Raw genomic sequence first — 18,120 nt, 5'->3', positions numbered from 1 at the left:
GAGGTAAAATTTAATGCAAAAATTTAATCCGTTCCTCTAATAATTTTATCTAAACATATAATTTAAAATCATTATTGAACATTAAACTCAATCACGTGGCTATAGCTTATGTCATTTTCGTTGTTTATATACTTTATGGATTTAAAATTACATTAATTTTATATGATAATGTAGTTGTTGTGCAAAATGCATTAATGACACAATTAAACAAGCCATTAAGACTTAAATAAATAAAACATGTCGTTTCAGATGTAAATATGATGCAAATGTGTCATTATTCCGATTGAATATTTGATATTAAAGTTAGTCATCAATCTTATTTTGGAGGTTTTTACATGAAAGCAGGGGTTTTCAGATTGTTAGAAATGTAAGTGCCATGGAAAAGACTGAAAGCTCTATAATATTTCGTTTGATGTCTGTGTATGCACAAATTTCTGTGAGCTGTTGACACTGTGCCCCCTTAAAAAAAATTGTTGCATGACGCCCCTGGATATGATCATCATTTGTTATCATGATCATGAGAAAACAAGCAAGCAAAAATAATAATCGTGCATGGTCTCTCTCGGCTTCAATACAATTTAGACAAAAAGAAAAAATGATAATTTTAAATGAAGGCATTTATTTATTGAATTGTAATTGCAGTGTTTGGAGGAGAGATGGATTCATTCCTACCGAATGCTTTGCTGACCTGTGATTATGTTCCTGACATCGGACTTTCGTCAGAGGTCGGGCGCGCTGCCGGGGGTATGAATCCAAGTGGAGGAGGAGAGGAGAAAATCCCAACAAGTAAGATGAAAATTAAAGCAAAATGTGGCTTTATGCTGATAAGTTTACATACACTGTTAACGATTTCCCTGTATTTTTACAGTACGGTACTGGCAGCACGGTTGCCAGTAAGTTACTGTATTTTGGTTTTACAGTACTGTACTGTAATACCATTTACAGTACACAAACTAGTACTGTATAGTTACAAAGCAGTACTGTACTGTAATTTTACAATATTTTATTACAGTAGTCTATTTTTACAGTAATTTACTGTAATGTCTATATTGACCCATACATACTATTTATTACTTATTACAATTAATACAATAATATCAAATAAAATGCCTAGAGATTTAGGTTTAAATCTATAGTTATTAATATGGTAAAAATGCTAAATTAAAACATAATGAATTAAAAGGCAATCCAAGCAATGTTTGTATCAAAATTTTATTTAAAAAAAACATTTAATTGAAACAAACATATTTAAAACAAGATTTTAAACAATAATAAACATAATCAAGTAACATAAAATAAAATCAACAAGTATAAACAAGTTTGGAGACCCCTGCTGTAACATATTTAACTCTGGCAAATAGAACACTGTTCCATAGTTTGAAGTTTTCAGTTTAAAGTCCATCATCGACTAAAAGGTAACATTTCACTGTGGTAAAAACAACACTGGCCCATAGTTTTAAATATTCTACTTGAATTTCATTTAACACTAAAAATAAATGCATTAAACTGTGGCAGACAGACCACAGTGGCCTTTACTTTGAAGTCGTCCATTCGAACTCAATCAGGGACTGCATGAAGCTGTTCACATGGGGGTTAATGGCCACAGCTTTTCTCTGCACCAAGTTCCTTGTCTTTTTGCTTGCTCCTTGTCTGGATGTGCACTTTTTCCCATCTTTGGAATTAATTCTATCCAGAAACCTCAAATATCATAAACATTAAGTCAACAAATATAAGATAGAAAAAGATTCTTAAATTAAACTCAGCCTTGAATTTACACCTATTCTGAAACATTTTGCTCTTATTCTACTGTTCCACACCTAATAACATAAAAATACAGAAGATTCACTTACCGCTGAACAAACTCTTTTCTCAATGGACAGCATCCACCTGGATCCTGTCATGATTGAATGTCCTAAACAGAAAGTACAATTGTTACTGATTTGGACACAACTTTTTATTCTGAAAACAAAATATTTTGTCAATAAAGTCCAGGGACACCTCTGCTAAATAAATACAATTATTAAATTAAATTTCTTATAACCAAAGTCTGAATATTTCTGTTTGTATATTTCTACATGGCAAACTAAGACAATTGTGTACATGTTGTGTATGGTCGTGTTACAGTGTTGTGTGTGGGAATTGTGAATGAGTGTATACATGGGTATTTAAAGAAGCTGTAGTGGTAAAGAGCAAACTTACCGAACATAATGTGCTTGGTGTGTGTCTGGTATCACCCGTTGTGCCTCCACATCTGCCTTAACTCCTGATAAAGTGCAAGGACACTCATGTAAACTACAAATAAAAAGTCAGCCACATTCCTGTGTAATTTTGCATGTGACGGGAAAGCATTTAATATTGCAGTCGAAAAAATACATGACTTGTAACTGTACATCATGTACTTGCCTGGTGCCTTTAAAGATGATCCATCTTACCCAATCCAGCTTACAAGCAATGGTAAGACTGTAAAAAAGACAAATGTTACAAAATCTGTTAGCCATAGAAATAAATAGACATTGTGAAGGAAATGGTAAAAGAAAATGTAGTAACACTTTACTATAAGAGTTTATTCCTTAACATTTGGTAATGCCTTAGCTAATATGAACTAACAATGAACAATATATTTTACAACATTAATAATATTTGATAATGTTCATTGTGCATTAACTAATGTAAACAGAGACAAAGTGATTGATTTAAAAATGTATTAAGTGTTTAAATCTAATATCATGCAATGCTAACAAATAAAACATTACTGTAAGTGTTAAGTCAGTTGTAAAACAAATATATATATATATATATATATATATATATATATATATATATATATATATATATATATATTAGTTGTTATATTATATATAAATATCTAAATAAGTCTTTTTTTAATTATAACATTCTTGTCTACAGAAAATCTCTAAAAATGTCTCGTTTAGTGCAGAAAATAGCGATTTATAGTGATAAGGTAAAAAGACTGTCCCTTTAATGTTTAACCCGGACCGGCTGCGGTGTAACACTATTTCACGCAAAGTTTTTTAACAAGTTAAGGTTAGTAGCTAGCTGCTCACTTTAAAGATAAACATGATCGCCTAAATCTGAGCAATCCTGGTGATGCCAGTTTCCTACACGATGTTATAATGGACTATTTTACATCCAGAGATGAAGGATCAGATGACAGAGACGAGAAGACAAAGGTACGTAAATGCGGAGCCCATTCTCTTTTCGTGCATTGATTTGATGTGTTTTGGAAACTTATATATACTGCATGTAATGCATCTGAAGTGGTGGAAACAATATGCCATAAAAATGTATTGGACAACTTACTGGACGTGTAAAACGCTTAGGAGAAGATATTCTCTGCTTTTGCTGATATAACGTTACCGTAATATAATAACAACAACAATAAGCGCGGCAATCCCTTTCGTTCATCTGATATTAAGATGAGCCCAGGTCTGAATGATATTTGGTCGAAGTTAAAGCTGCGATGAGTTCGATGCATGTATCCAGTTAAATATGAGGTTTCTTGTTTTCACTTCTGTGGAGGAGTTCGGTATGCTGTGTACGGCGTGTCAAGTCCTGTCTGTTTACAACCACGAGTCAGCCTTGCCAAACAGTCGAACTTAATACTTTTCTCTGACGGTAACTGAACGGATGAAACGCAGAGATAAACGACCATTATGCTGGGACCGCAAGACCGCGCTGGCGGGTTGTCTTTGTCCATTTCGTTAAAAATAGTTTCATTGTCACCACACTTTCAACACAATATAAACTCACCAAAACCCTCATAATTTAGTTAAAACAACCCTATATTCATTAATAAAGGTGTAAAGCGAGTTAAAGCAGTGGTAGACATCTGTGTGTAACGTTAGCTTACTTTCTGAGGGAGATTGAAAATTGTGGTGACCGTTTTTCTCTCTCATTGCACGTTTAAAACAATATTGTGACAAACTATTGACAACATTCTTAAACTAAAAATTAAGTTTTCATGAAACAGAAATATTTCAAACTTACCGAACTGCCAGAAATCAATCGTCCTCCTTCAGCTGCAGCCAGGAGTTGTGCTCTCTCCCTCTGTGTGATTTGACGTTGGCGCACTTTCTCTGATTATTGCAAGTACACCTGGCACATTACAGCAATGGCTACAGCAAGGTTACATCAAGACCAAAATATACTGTAAAATTTTCCCGCTCAAACAAATTTACCCAGAATGCATTATGAACTGCAGTACTGTACTGTAATGTACACAGACAGTATAGTACTGTGGATTTTTACAGTAATGTACTGCTAAATCTACAGCGATATCTAACAGTGTATCTTTAAATCTGTAACATGATTGTTCCTCAATAGTTTTGTTGGCCCTTGCAGATACTGATATCTTATTACATTAAATTCAGTAAAATTAAGCATCTTACAATAAGAAATTAAGTTTAGACCATTGCTAGTGTGTTTTAAACTCTTATTTTAACAGCATTAATGCAATAATCATTGCTTTATTTTTAGGAATTTATTATAAAGAATTAGATAATCAATTCATATACATATTTGATAAAATAGTATCTAGGTGGACCGTTTGTTAAATGTGTTTATTAAGGATTATTACTGACCACGGTTTTTTGTCATTCTCTTTTGTTATAATGAATTTTCTAATAGTTTATATTTTGTTTTTGTTTTTTGGTGTAGAAAAATTCAAGAATAAATTATTTAAATCATTAAAGAAGGCATGGGAGAATGTAAAGCACCCATTCCTTCATAATGACAAAGTGGAAACACTGATTCCTTCAGAGGTTTGTTACATCATTACATTTACTACAACTATCTGTCCATTTATAGACATGTTTCCATCCAGGTTTTGTTATCGACCAAGTGAATATGCGTAAAAAAGGTTTTCTATTCAAATGGTGCTAAAATGGTGTCCGTGGTGATGTCACGAATGATGAAAGCCAATTGTCACATAAGTTTTGGTGTATCACAAAAAAATCTGACTTTGAGCAAATTATCTACCTAATTTCTCTAATGCTCTTACAATAAAAGCTTAGCCAGGTTGAGTCTGATGTTTGTGGTCTTGGTAATTTAAAATAAATGTGCTTTCACCAAAGGGACCCGATTATGAGAAGAAAAAAATTATATTTTTATGAACTGAGAGCGGCTTAAGTTTAAGTTCAGTGCAGCTTGTGTACCCTTCTGCGTATAGGGAGGATCGACTATACAGAAATCAAAACAGAAAGTTTCAGGCTGCAATAAGAGCCCCCATTGTTTGCTGTAATGCGCGTGATGATCTATCATGTGACATCACATTTATTTGCGTTAAAGCTATTTAAATTTTTTTTTTCCCTGATGCCAGGGAAGTTATTGATCTGGCAGATTCTCAATCAAAGAGTGTTGGCTTAAAGAAACAAAAACAAAAGGCTTCAAAGAGCCGCTTATTTCACAACCCTTGGAGAAAAAAAGGGAAGAGTAAAGTGAAAAAAGATGCCAATCCAGCTATTCCTGATGCCACGGATGGTGCGGATCTGGCCAGTTTTGGTGGCATCGCTGCAGCCAATGCCAGGCTACAGAAGTTAGGTGCCAATCCAGAGAATATTGGGTTAAAAGGTGGTGGAAATCCTGACCCAAATAAAGCTAAAAATCCTGGGTCAAAAGATGTTGGAAATCCTGAGGCAAAAGGTGGTAAAAATCCCAGGCCAAAAGCTCTTAAAGCTCTTGGGAATCCCAGACGTCCTTGGATTCCTAACCCAAGTAGAACTAAAAATCCTGGACCAAAAGAAGATAAAAATCCTGGACCAAAAGAAGATCCCAGACATCCCTCCCCAGAAGATGATAAAGTTGTCAGGCCAAAAGTTATAAATGTTGTTCCACAAGCTTTTGAACCGCCAAGCGAGAAGAAACCAGCTGATCCCTCAGTGCCTAAAGGTGAGTGTACTCACTTCATTACTCCTATGGTGGGTTGCACCAATATGTGAAATGGTTTCTTCATCATATTCTTCTGTACCTGGAAATGTATGCTGTACCTTTCATCTGTGAGTATACAGTATGAGTGTTAACATGTACTGTCACCTCATCATTTTTCTGTGTGTTTTTCAGACACTTTTGATTCTAAATATCAACTCTTGGAGGATGAAGTGCTTGGGAAAGGTGTCTGTGGCAAAGTGCACAAAGGGATTCATAAATCGAATGGCACTCCGGTAATGCACTCGAATTTATATCAAACACAATGTTTGCTGAAATGTTTATTTTCACTTGATCTAAACCATGTTTTAAAGTTTGTAGATTCTCAAACCTTAAAGTTATGTGTGCAGTGTCAGGTGAGCCGCTTTAGTCAGCTCAGGAGAAATTAACTTTAGTTTTTTTCTCTTTACAGGTTGCCATCAAGCGAATTTCCAAACAAAACACTCACACATATCTTCAGATTGTAAGTTGTCATAAAATGTAATGAAGTAAACTAGACATAAAATAGACAGTTAAGCGAATATGCACCAATGCAAGATATTGTTTTTATCTAATTCATCATTCTTCTACAGCCTGGATACTCCGAACCGCTCATTACAGAAGTGGCGCTGATGCTTAAGTTAGGAGATGCGCCCTTATGCACCAATGTCATAGAGATGTATGACTGGTATGAGACTAAACACGATTTCACGCTCGTGTTGGAGTACCCACTGCACAGCGAATCCTTGTGGGATTTTGTTTTTAATCATGGATGACTAAGTGAAAATACAGCAAGACATCTCATGCGTCAGGCGGTACTGGCAGTGCAACACTGTGTGGATAATGGAGTTTTCCACGCCGACCTCCATGCCAGGAACTTCTTGGTGCAGCAATCAACAATGAGCCTAAAGTTAATTGACTTTGGGGTTGGACATTATCTGACGCATGAGGCATATAAGTCCTTCGACTTTATAGGTGAGCTGTATTTTTTTATATAGCGGAGTATTGAAACCTGTTGTTAGTGCTGGGTCATCTTTTACAAAATGACTCAACATGATATTTTGTGTACAGGAGTTCCATGTTGCACCCCGCCTGAGATCTACACAGCTAAGAAATACCACGCCGTGCCAGCAAACGTCTGGGCATTAGGTGTTTTGCTGTCCTTCATGGTGGTTAAATGTTTCCCCTCTTCTTTAAAAGACTTTCTTTCCGGGAATCTGAAGACAAATGAGAAGGGTTTATCAAAGGGTGAGTGAAAATGACTGATCAACATGCACACACAAAGCCTCTGATCAAATACACAATAAATATTATCAGAGGATAGGGTCTGTCTGGCAAGATGTTAGATTTTATTGTGTTTAGCTAAACAGTCATTTAGTGGCTCGCCAATGTATTACACCACTGTGCCATCATCTTAACCTGAGGTACTGTCTGTCTGTGACCAGGGTCCCTTTAGATGATAGACAGACAGACTTTTTTGCAGTATTATTAAATGACAACAAAAGCTTTGATTATTATTGCCAGTTGTGTGTCATGATGACTAACCAGCTCTCTCCTAAATCTTGTACAGAAATCTATAATCTGTTAAAATGGTGCCTGGCCAAGAATCCAAGTGATCGTCCGACGCTCAAGCAGATCTTAGATCATGACTGGTTTAAAACCGAGTCTGACGAAGAAGAGCTACTCGTATACAAAATAAGGTAACAGACCAAGTAGGAAACTGCATTTTGCAGATTACATGCTTTTTATTTTGTGTAGTTAGTTGTGTAGTAAGATTGTTTTAAATTTACATTTTCATCACTACAGGGCACTATCCACACAAATATAAAAAGGATGAAGCTGAATGACTGAAGGAGAGGGGAATGATTGGAGATGCTGTTTTCATCATCCTGAGACATATGGAGTTTGAAGGAGGTATGAATGAATGCTTTTTTAACAATCGCATAATCTCGTGCATAATCAAAGTTTACTGTTAAGTGAGTGTCTTGCGTGTATTTTGTGAACGTGAGTGTCTCTTTTATCATAAACGGTTTTGACGCGTGTGCAGCAGGCACTTATTTTGACAAAACACGTGATGCACATGGTTCACATGACGCAACAAACAAATATTTTAAAAACGCAAGCAACACACACGACACTCCGAACACTTATTTTGAATTAGCGCCCCTCGGATGAGCAGTCACGAGCCGCCACTGATATTGTGGCTTTAAGGTTCTAGATATACTATAAATATGATGACTAAAAATTAAATGTTGACATTTCCTTTCTTTCTCATCTTCAGGTTTTATTTCAGCCTCAGACTTCATGAACACAGACCGCTGAACGTCTGACGCAGATCCTGTGTCGTCCTTGAACACATAAATTTTTTTTTCATTATTAATGTTTTTATATTTTAAAGTTGTAAAATAAAGTTTCTAATATATAGTATGTCCTCTATAGAATCAGCTAAATCTGGCTCCCTCTCTAGTTTTTTTCCAGGTTTAACTTAGATATCTCTTCTATACATTACATTATCGCAACGCTCGATAGTTCAGTTTAATCTGTACTTTGCAACTTTTGTTGTCCCTTGATTTTTCTGTGTTTTTTCTTTTTTTTATTAATTTAAAGCTGCTTTTAAATAATTAAACAATTGTGAAACGTGTTACAGTATATAAATAAAATTGAATTGATAGGGAAGACTTTTCTTTAGCAGATGTTTTAATTTGCTTTTTTACTTTTTTATTTGATCAAACTGATTAACTAGGGTTACTTATGAACATGTTTTTCATATGCAATATGAAACCCTTGACCTTGGTATAAAATACTGGGAGTAAACGTAGTAAATCCAATCAGACACAATGTTAAACCTGATGTTGTTTTAACCCAAATAAATAAGTACACTTGACCTAAACCTTAAAATATACCCTTCTTTACTCTGTGTTTTAGTTTAATTTGCTTGATTTCTCTCAATCATCAAGACATTTTGATTAACTTATTTTATTTAAATCTGTGGATTTGAACATTTCACCAATCATGCATAAATTAAACTGCTACTCTGCAGCTATTTCTGTTATCACTGTTGGCTATTATTTTTGTTGTAAAGTTAAGAGCTCATTAAAAGTACATTACTTTACAAAATACATGTAATAAATATTTATGATAATATAATTGCAATTAGCCTTAAATGAATCTAGAAAAAACTTAAGCTAAAGCCACAGAAATGATTGAAGTGCTTGAAACACCTGCTGGGGAAAACATAAAAGCAACAAGATCTCACTCCAAACATTTTGCACTTCTTAAAGCCATTAAGTCAAAGTGTATTCTGTTTTTTTTAGGGCAGATCATTATTAAGACTTTTACCCCTCTTTTAATTATGCACATGTTTGTCATTAAATCTGTCTATAAATAAAAACTAGGCAAAATGGTAGCGTTATCAGTCAGAAGGATAAATGTTTTATGAACTTGCATAATAAAACCGACCCAAGTTCACCCAAACCATATTAGACACTGGTCATTTGTGATCAACTCCCCCTACCATCGGATTTTCAAAACAGTTATCACAAAAATGAAGTCTTCAGACTTTTTTGTTAAATGTATAGTTTATTATCCATTTTTTATGTGTAATCAAAGAATAAAATACATTTAACACAAATCTTAAAAAATAAAGCTTGAGCATTTGTTTGAATGAAAAAGCATTTTAATAGATTTTAACGTTTAATAATTCTCCGTCCATCTCCGGTCTGAGATTACAACTCCGCCACTTCAGGCCAGACTGTCAGGCTGGGGCTGTCAGTCCAAAGAACTTATATTGACAAGAAGTGAAAGTCAATAGAACGTTCCATTGCAACACCAGCGCCCAGCAGCAGCCCTACGAATCCACCATTTTGGAATGAGAGCGACTCGGGAGTCAAGTGATGGCAATATCAGCTACTTTGTACATTAAAAGATCAAACTCAAACTGAATGATGATAACACAGAATAACATACAATCAGACCAGTGGTCATTAATCCCTTTTTACAGCTTATTTTTAGATATTTAGACAAGTCTTCCACATTTATATAGGCTAACTTTACATACATACATACCGACATAAACTCATCCACACATAATATTTTGGCTCCATAGTTTCTGTTTTTCCTAATAACTATAATTTTGTTAGTAAAGAAGGTCATGAAGTCGTTACTATTGTGTTGGAGTTTACTATTGGTTTCTGTTTGTTCTTTGTTTCTAGTCAGTTTCACAACTGTGCTAAAGAGGAAACAAGGGTTATTATGATTTTCTTTAATAAGATTGCTGAGATATGTAGATCTGGCGATTTTTATAGCCTGTCTTTAGTGTTGAACATTCTCTTTCCATGCAGCACGCCATACCTCTAGCTTTGTGCTTCTATAATTTCTTTCCATTTTTCTAGCTACTTTTTTAAGTGCTGCAGTGTGATGGTTATACCATGGAGCTGGCGGTTTTTCTTTGATTCTCTTTTTCCAATGGGCGCAACGGCATCCAGCGTGTTAGAACAGACATTTTTCAGGTTTTCTATTACAATATCTATAGATCGTCATGGTTTTCTACTACATGTTTCATTTGGGACAGGTCTGGAAGAGTGCTAATAAAGCTATCTTTAGTGGTGGAAATTATTGTTCTGGCTAGTCGGTAGCATGTTGTGGATTGAGTGATCCTATCAGAATCAGAATCAGAAAGAGCTTTATTGCCAAGTATGCTTGCACGTACAAGGAATTTGTTTTAGTGACATAAGCTTCCAGTACTGTACACAGAGACACCAACACACAGACAAAAATTGTAGGCAAATAAATAGGAGTATAAACAATTGTGCTATAAATGACAATGGAATAGGATTGAATAAGATGCAGGGATGTACTAGAATGGAGGGGTAACAAATAAATATAAGGATATTGCACATGTTTTTTTTTTTTGCATAAGCATGAGTGGTGAACATTTAACTGTTCATGAGGTAGATTGCCTGGGGGAAGAAACTGTTTTTGTGCCTTACTGTTCTGGTATTTGCGGCTCTGAGGCGCCGGCCAGATGGCAAAAGTTCAAAACTGGGGTGACTTGGATGTGAGGGATCCAGAGTGATTTTATGAGCCCTTTTCTTCACTCTGGATGTATACAGTTCTTGAAGGGTGGGCAGGGGAGCACCAATAAACCAATAATAGAAGTACAGTGTATGACACAAGGTAATGGTCAGAAACTGCATCACTCTGAGGTGATATTTCGATGTCATTAATATTGAGCCCGAGTGACAGAATTAAGTCTAATGTGTGCTTACGAGTATGCGTGGGCCCTGTCACATTTTGTCTAATATTGAGAGAATTCAGAACATCCATGAATGCTAATCCTAATGTATCTTTTGTGTTATCAACGTGGATATTAATGTCACCAAAGATAAGAGCTTTATCTACAGTGACTACAAGCTTAGACAGGAAATCTGCTATTTCTTTAAGGAAAGCTGCGTTGTGGCCCGGAGGCCTATAGATTGTAGCTAAGGCAAAAGAAAGCTGTTTGTTGTTACGATCAGTTATTTTCATATTTAGCATCATTATTTCAAATGATTTAAATTTTAGTTCAGATTTATGGTTTACTTTAAAGATTTTGTTGTATATTGTAGCTACTCCACCCCCTCTCCCCTTTAATCGAGGTTCGTGTTTAAAATAGTAGTCTTGTGGGGTGGATTCGTTTAAACTAATGTAGTCGTCTGCTTTAAGCCAGGTTTCTGTTAAACAAAGTGAATCTAAGTTTTGGTCAGAATTATTTCATTAACAATAGGTTCTTTATTGTTCATGAGTCTTCTGCAGATCTCACTTAAGCTGTTTTCCAAAGAATCAATTACAGTTGGAAAGACATAGACCATTAATAACACAGACTGTTAACAATTTTTTTATCAGTATTTAAACATTCTCTATGATACATTTAAAAATAATAATAATAACACGGTTTAAGTGGTTATAGAGTTCTAATGACGGTGTTCAACTATAACCGTCGGTCTCATGGTTATATAATCACCGTCACACCCTTATAAGCATTTTCATTTTCTGATTCTGTGTAAAAGTGTTACTTAAAATAATTATTTGTGACCACTGCTGACATATTGTAAAATGACCCATATAATAAATAAAAACTATTCAGATTTGTAGGTATTAAGCTAAATTAATTGCTATTCTGCTTATGTGTTTTTGTTTGTTTGTTTTCAAAGCTATTCTAGTCAAATGACAAACAGTCCTTTCTATTTTAATCATTCAAATGTCTTTGAAAGGAATTTGTTTTCTATAGACTTCCATGCCCAGAGGTGCTGACCGTATGGTATCAGACAGTAGTACCACAGTACTAAAAAAAATACAATTTACCATTCATATACTGGTATTTGCATTACACCCCAGGCCACTGTAAGAATATCATAACAGTAAGTGGGAATGAAAATGTTTTAAAATGTTTTTTTGGATGTTTATAACATTTAAAACTATCCTAATCATCATAATCCTAATTAATTAGTTTACTAAAACATTAAAGTAAGCTAAATGTATCAAAGTGCAGATCAGATATACTTTCCATTTAGGCGTTTAGCAGACTTACAAAGGGAACAATAAGGCGATTTGTCATATAAAGGCAATAATAAAAGACATACTTATAACAAGTTATTACTATTCTGAAACAATACCTGTCGAGAGGGAGAAATATTTTTTTGTTATTGTTGGAAAAATATTATTTTTTATTTAAAAAAATTATATAATTCCACCGCTCATTTGCCGAGTGTAAGGAAGGCATGGCATACATAGTTAGGTAGAAAACTGTGTATAAAACTTTCATATAGGTAAATGTGATGACCAGGATCTGTCATTACAGGCATTACAAGCTCAGTGGGTGTGTGTCCAAAACCACAAGATTTGTGTTTGATTGTTCACCTATAGCGTGTGAATTACAAAGTTTGCCACACAGAGCTTCACAACTTCATCCTTCACAACGTAGAAAATGGTTAGGTAAGTGAAAAACACTACACCTAATATAGATCTAACTTATTGTCTAATATAGAATATAAAAGTAAATCCGAATCACAAAAAGCATCTGAATTAATTTGTAAGAGATTTTACATAAATGTACTTGCGTTGCTCAACTATAAAGTTTTTCTGCAAGCCCAGTCAGACCAGTTCAGATTTTTACCTACCCAGCCAAAAAAACAGTACACTCTAAAAATGACTGGGTTATTTTTGACCCATAATGGGTAAATATTGGACAGAACGCAAGCTGGGTTAAAAATTACCCAATGTTGGGTTGATGTTATGCAACCATGGGGTATAACAACCCAGCAGTTGGGTTAAAACAACCCAGAATTGGGTCAATTTTAACCCAGCGTCCAGTGTGTTCTGTGCAATATTTACCCATTATGGGTCAAATATAACCCAGACATTTTTAGAATGTATGAAAAGCTTCATAATAAACACTAGGATATGATAACATTAAGGTGCACTGCTAATAACAATGTCATTTTGACTGGACATTTATATTACAACATATAGTTTATCAGTCTGTCTATATTGTAAATTATTTTTCACAGAGCTGAATATTTAACACTTCTTCTATTTCTGACTGTGATGTTTGGTGTGGATGGTGGGAATAATAATAAGCAAAACAAAACAAGTGTGCAAAGCATAACAAGTAAGTTCTCAAAATTTTCTTGAATTTTCGATTCTTTTTTAGCAAAGCCAAAGTATGGCAAACTCTGGTGAAATTCAATTTGACTACCTCAGTGACAGTTCCATAGGCTATATTTTCATTAATCCGACCCTATCATATTGCTGCTGCACAAGCTTTAAATAATCTATTGTAGAGTTATCATCGGGCCAGGTTTGGGTCAAAAATATAAGCAAATGAGTCGGGTCGGACCTCGGGTTTAATCTTTTCCGCTCAGTGAAAAAAAAGTATTAATCATCGCTGCTGTTCAATGTGAAGAAAGTCTGGCTGCTGCGTGCAACGTGCATCACGGAGAGGGGCGGGGGCAGACCTGACGCCGCTGCGTGCACGCCTGTATCCTGGAGAAGAAGATGGAGTTGGAGAAAAGTAAACTTTACACAGGTGTCCGGGCTTTAAAAGCCACAGGCTGGGTTGGGTCAGGTTGTAAATATCAGGCCCGTTGAGAACTCTATTGATGTGAACATCATGGAAGCAATTTGACAAATTGACATGCATGACAAATTCATCAAAATGTTATCCTGCTTGCCAAGAGAAACAGCACCAGACAAAAGCACAAGCCCTAAAATACTGTAAAACGGCAAGAAACCTCAGTGTAGTCTTTGATGGCTAACTGTCTTTCTCTTATAACATTGCAAAGACAGCGCGATCATGCCATTTTGCGTTATACAATATCAGCAAGATATGGCCATATATTATCGAGCATGCTGCACAACTTCTAATTCAGGCCCTTGTAATCTCCTTGCTGGCCTTCCTGTACAGTCTATTAAATCACTCCAATTCGTTCAACACAGCAGCTCAGCTCATCTTCCAGGAGCCCAAAGGGCACATGTAACGCCGCTCTTTATCTCTCTCCACTGGTTACCGATTGAAGCGTGCATCAAGTCGCTACAACTCACTTCCAGAACTTCAATGGGACAGCACCGTGGTACTTTCACACCTTCATACATTCCTAAACCCCATCCACATCCTTACATTCCGCAAATGGGCACTAAATCACGTTCCCGCTCATTTTCCTTCAATTCTCCCTGCTGGTGGAATGACCTTTCTATTGAAATCCAGTTCGCCACATATCTTAAAACATTCAAAAAACAATTTAAAACCCATCTCTTCTAGAAATATTTAACATAAAATATTGGCCACATTTCTTTCTCTTCTCCCTTTTCAGATAAAAAAGTCCACTAACAAACAAGGCCATAACTCTAAAACAAGTCTATAAAACCCCAAAGCGGTTATTAAAGCCGGTTCTTGAATCGTTCTCTTCCATATCATGGTACTTAAATGCCATACATCACAGTCACATGCCATCGGCGCCAACTCAAGTCGGTTGTGGCTCGAATCTTACCCCCAAACCTACCCCTAAACCCAACATTTCACATGATTTAGGCACTAGTTGTACTCCTTCTAGACCGAACTGCTGAAGTCGGAAAAAATTTCTAACCAGCATGCACTGGTTCAAGCACCTGTCTAACAGGCAATAGAGGCGATTGCCTGGGGGCCCATGACAAAACAAGGGCCCTCCATGCATAAAAATTATTTTGTCATTACACAAATCGCATTGGATGCGATCGGTACGCAATGCGCGTTGCATGCGCAGGGATCTTATTAATTAAAATAGGGATCACAAAGACAGTGGTTGAAAAAACGCCACAGGGATTTAATAAATTCTCCACAACACAATTGACAGTAAAATGACAATAAATACAAAACATTAGCATATGAAGATGTAAACATTACAAAATAAGAACAGAGTGGGTTAATTTGCATTTTAATGTTAATGATGCGATTGCCGGAGTGTGTCTCATTGCGCATGTTTGGAAATAAAACTTTTGGGATTATGGGTAATGTAGTGTTGTATAACAACGTTTACGTTTCATCTTTCTATAAAGATAAAAACAAGGCTTATTTTAGTGAGGTTGTGATGGTGGCTTTGGCAAACTATGACATTAAAACTGTGCCTTTCAGAAGCTGCAGAGAACAGGACAAAAGCACACGCAGAAAATCGATCACAATGTAAAGGTATGTTCTGTATTACATTGTTTAATGCCTATGCTAATTTAAAAACATAAGAAAAATGTCCATTACCCTTTCTAAATTGACACACTGTAACGTGGGCTGCTTACACAAGCGGGAGAGAGACAAATCCAAATGCAAGAGGTTTTATTGTAAAATGCCTGGAGGCAAGCAAACAAATCCAAAGGGCAATCCAAAAACGTAATCCAAAAAACAGGCACAGGTCAAAATCCAGAATATTCAAAGCAAGACAGGAACAAGACAGAACTATGGAAACACTTGGTATGCAGGAGTTACTCTGGCAATACTTCGCAGTGAGATGTACAGATTGAAGTGGCTTTATACGGATTAACAGGAAGTGGAAAGTGAAGCATGACATGACCAGATTTCAAAATAAAAGACTGAAAACAGAACAGGATTACAAAATAAAAGACCTAATAACAAAACAAACAAAACACAAGACAAAACCCTTACAACCACATGAAAAAATACTATTATACTATATAATTTACTGTAGTAAACTGTAGTAAAATTCTTAGACACTAAAAACATGGGCAAGTCTTATATCAAATGAATGCCCTAACTCTCAGAATATTTTTGTTCTATTATCATCACATTTCCAACAATCGTCGAATGAATAATGAGGTATAACAATTGTCTTTTGTAAACATATGTGAAACTTGAGTGTGAACTGCCTCAGATAGCACAGATAGCCACAAATGCTACACCATCTTTTATCTTAGGTCCTACTCTAAAAATTGAGTCCATTCACAGCATTTTCTTTGGTTGTGTGCATTAATAATCCCTTGCTATTTATTATATGTGCAAAACAAAACACAGTATTTTTATATGAAAAATTAATTTTCCCACCCTTCAGTAAAATAAGAATAACTTTTGAATGTGACATGCTAAAGAGATCATTCTTTTTTTGGATGTTTACTGTCATTACTTGATACAGGAATGAGGACGCAAGTGCAGAGTTTGTGTTGAAATAAATAACATTTAATACATAAGTAGAAACAAAACACGATAATCAAAACACGGCAGGTAGGTAAAACACAGGAACAGATAAACATGGAACAGGATATAAACATGGTAGTAACGACAATGATCCGGCGGGGAATGTGACACAAACACAGGTATAAATACACACAGACTGATGACACACAGGTGGAATGAATCAGGTGATAAATGTCCAGGTGACGACAAATGTAACAGACACAAAACATGACACGGATCCACCGTGACAGTTTACTGTCTGCTGCTGGTAAAAAAAAGAAATGTCTGCAGTCTGCTAGAGCACACAGAACCAGAGTTATTCACTTTCAAAGACAGTGTTTACAACATAAAAAAGAAAAGTTGGTGGTTCATCATATGAAAAACAACATAAATAACAATATTTGTCACAAACAGCAGCTTTTTATGTAACTTCAAAGGGTTTTCTTTAAAATGATATAAAGATATTGCATTTATTTCACTGTATGTGGTTATGAGAACACTTCAAATGTTTTTAGGCAGAAATTGAATGCAAAAATGGTATTATTCCTCCCTTCAGTTGGAGTAAAATAACTTTTGCATAGATTATGATAGAGAAAAAATTCCTTTTCCAACTGTAAGCTGACATTTGCTGGAATCCAACAAAACTGGGTCTGTACGTTTAGGGACCACTCATGGCCAGAGTTATACACTTTCAAATACAGACTTTAGAAAAAATTTTTTTTTATTTTTGTGTTTATTAGAGGACTGACAACAAATACAACCATGTTTAGCACTTTCAACAGTGTTTTATGTAATATGAAAGGGTTTCCTGTAAAATGATACCAAACTTTTGTATGTACACCTCTGCATGTGGGTATGGGAAGCTCTTGAATTTGGGTAGGCCAAATCCAGGCGGCAATCCCCAAAATAATATCAGAGCGTGACTGGGGATCACAAAGACGGTGGGTTAAAAAACCCAAAGGGATTTAATAACAGGATAGATTCTCCACACAACAATTGACAGTAAAATGACAATAAATACAAAACATTAGCATATAAAGATGTAAACATTACAAAATAAGAACAGAGTGGGTTAATTTGCATGTTACTGTTAATGATGCGATTGCGGAAATGTGTCTCATTGCGCATGTTTGGAAATAAAACTTTTGGGATTATGGGTAATTCAGTGTTGTATAACAACGTAATGTTTACGTTACATATTTCTATAAAGATAAAAACAAGGCTTATTTTAGTGAGGTTGTGGTGGTGGCTTTGGTAAACTATGGCATTAAAACTGTGCCTTTCAGAAGCTGCAAAGAACAGGACAAAAGCACACGCAGAAAATCGATCACAATGTAAAGGTATGTTCTGTATTACATTGTTTAATGCCTATGCTAATTTAAAAACATAAGAAAAATGTCCATTACCCTTTCTAAATTGACACACTGTAACGTGGGCTGCTTACACAAGCGGGAGAGAGACGAATCCAAATGCAAGAGGTTTTATTGTAAAATGCCTGAAGGCAA

The 18,120-nt window shown here is 35.4% G+C and overlaps 1 protein-coding gene and 1 long non-coding RNA gene across 3 annotated transcripts in view; one reads left to right on the top strand and one right to left on the bottom strand.

The window, feature by feature from the left end:
• Window positions 1–18,120, top strand: part of LOC135743641 (adhesion G-protein coupled receptor G2-like) — a 115,115-nt gene that overhangs the window by 81,092 nt on the left and 15,903 nt on the right. The window lies entirely within an intron of this gene.
• Window positions 1,297–4,285, bottom strand: LOC135743794 (uncharacterized). 2 transcript variants are annotated; one of them, XR_010530581.2, is made up of 5 exons: window positions 4,009–4,285; window positions 2,404–2,460; window positions 2,200–2,263; window positions 1,851–1,912; window positions 1,297–1,698 (listed from the first exon to the last, which is right to left on the bottom strand). It is a non-coding gene; the product is annotated as an uncharacterized lncRNA (long non-coding RNA). The 2 variants fall into 2 exon arrangements; XR_010530580.2 differs by lacking the exon at window positions 4,009–4,285 and having other exon boundaries at window positions 2,404–2,693.

This window comes from Paramisgurnus dabryanus, chromosome 2 (assembly GCF_030506205.2).
Source record: "Paramisgurnus dabryanus chromosome 2, PD_genome_1.1, whole genome shotgun sequence".
NCBI classification, from domain to species: domain Eukaryota; kingdom Metazoa; phylum Chordata; class Actinopteri; order Cypriniformes; family Cobitidae; genus Paramisgurnus; species Paramisgurnus dabryanus.
The sequence above is the reverse complement of the archived record's forward strand: the minus strand, read 5'-3'. Positions and strand labels throughout refer to the sequence as shown.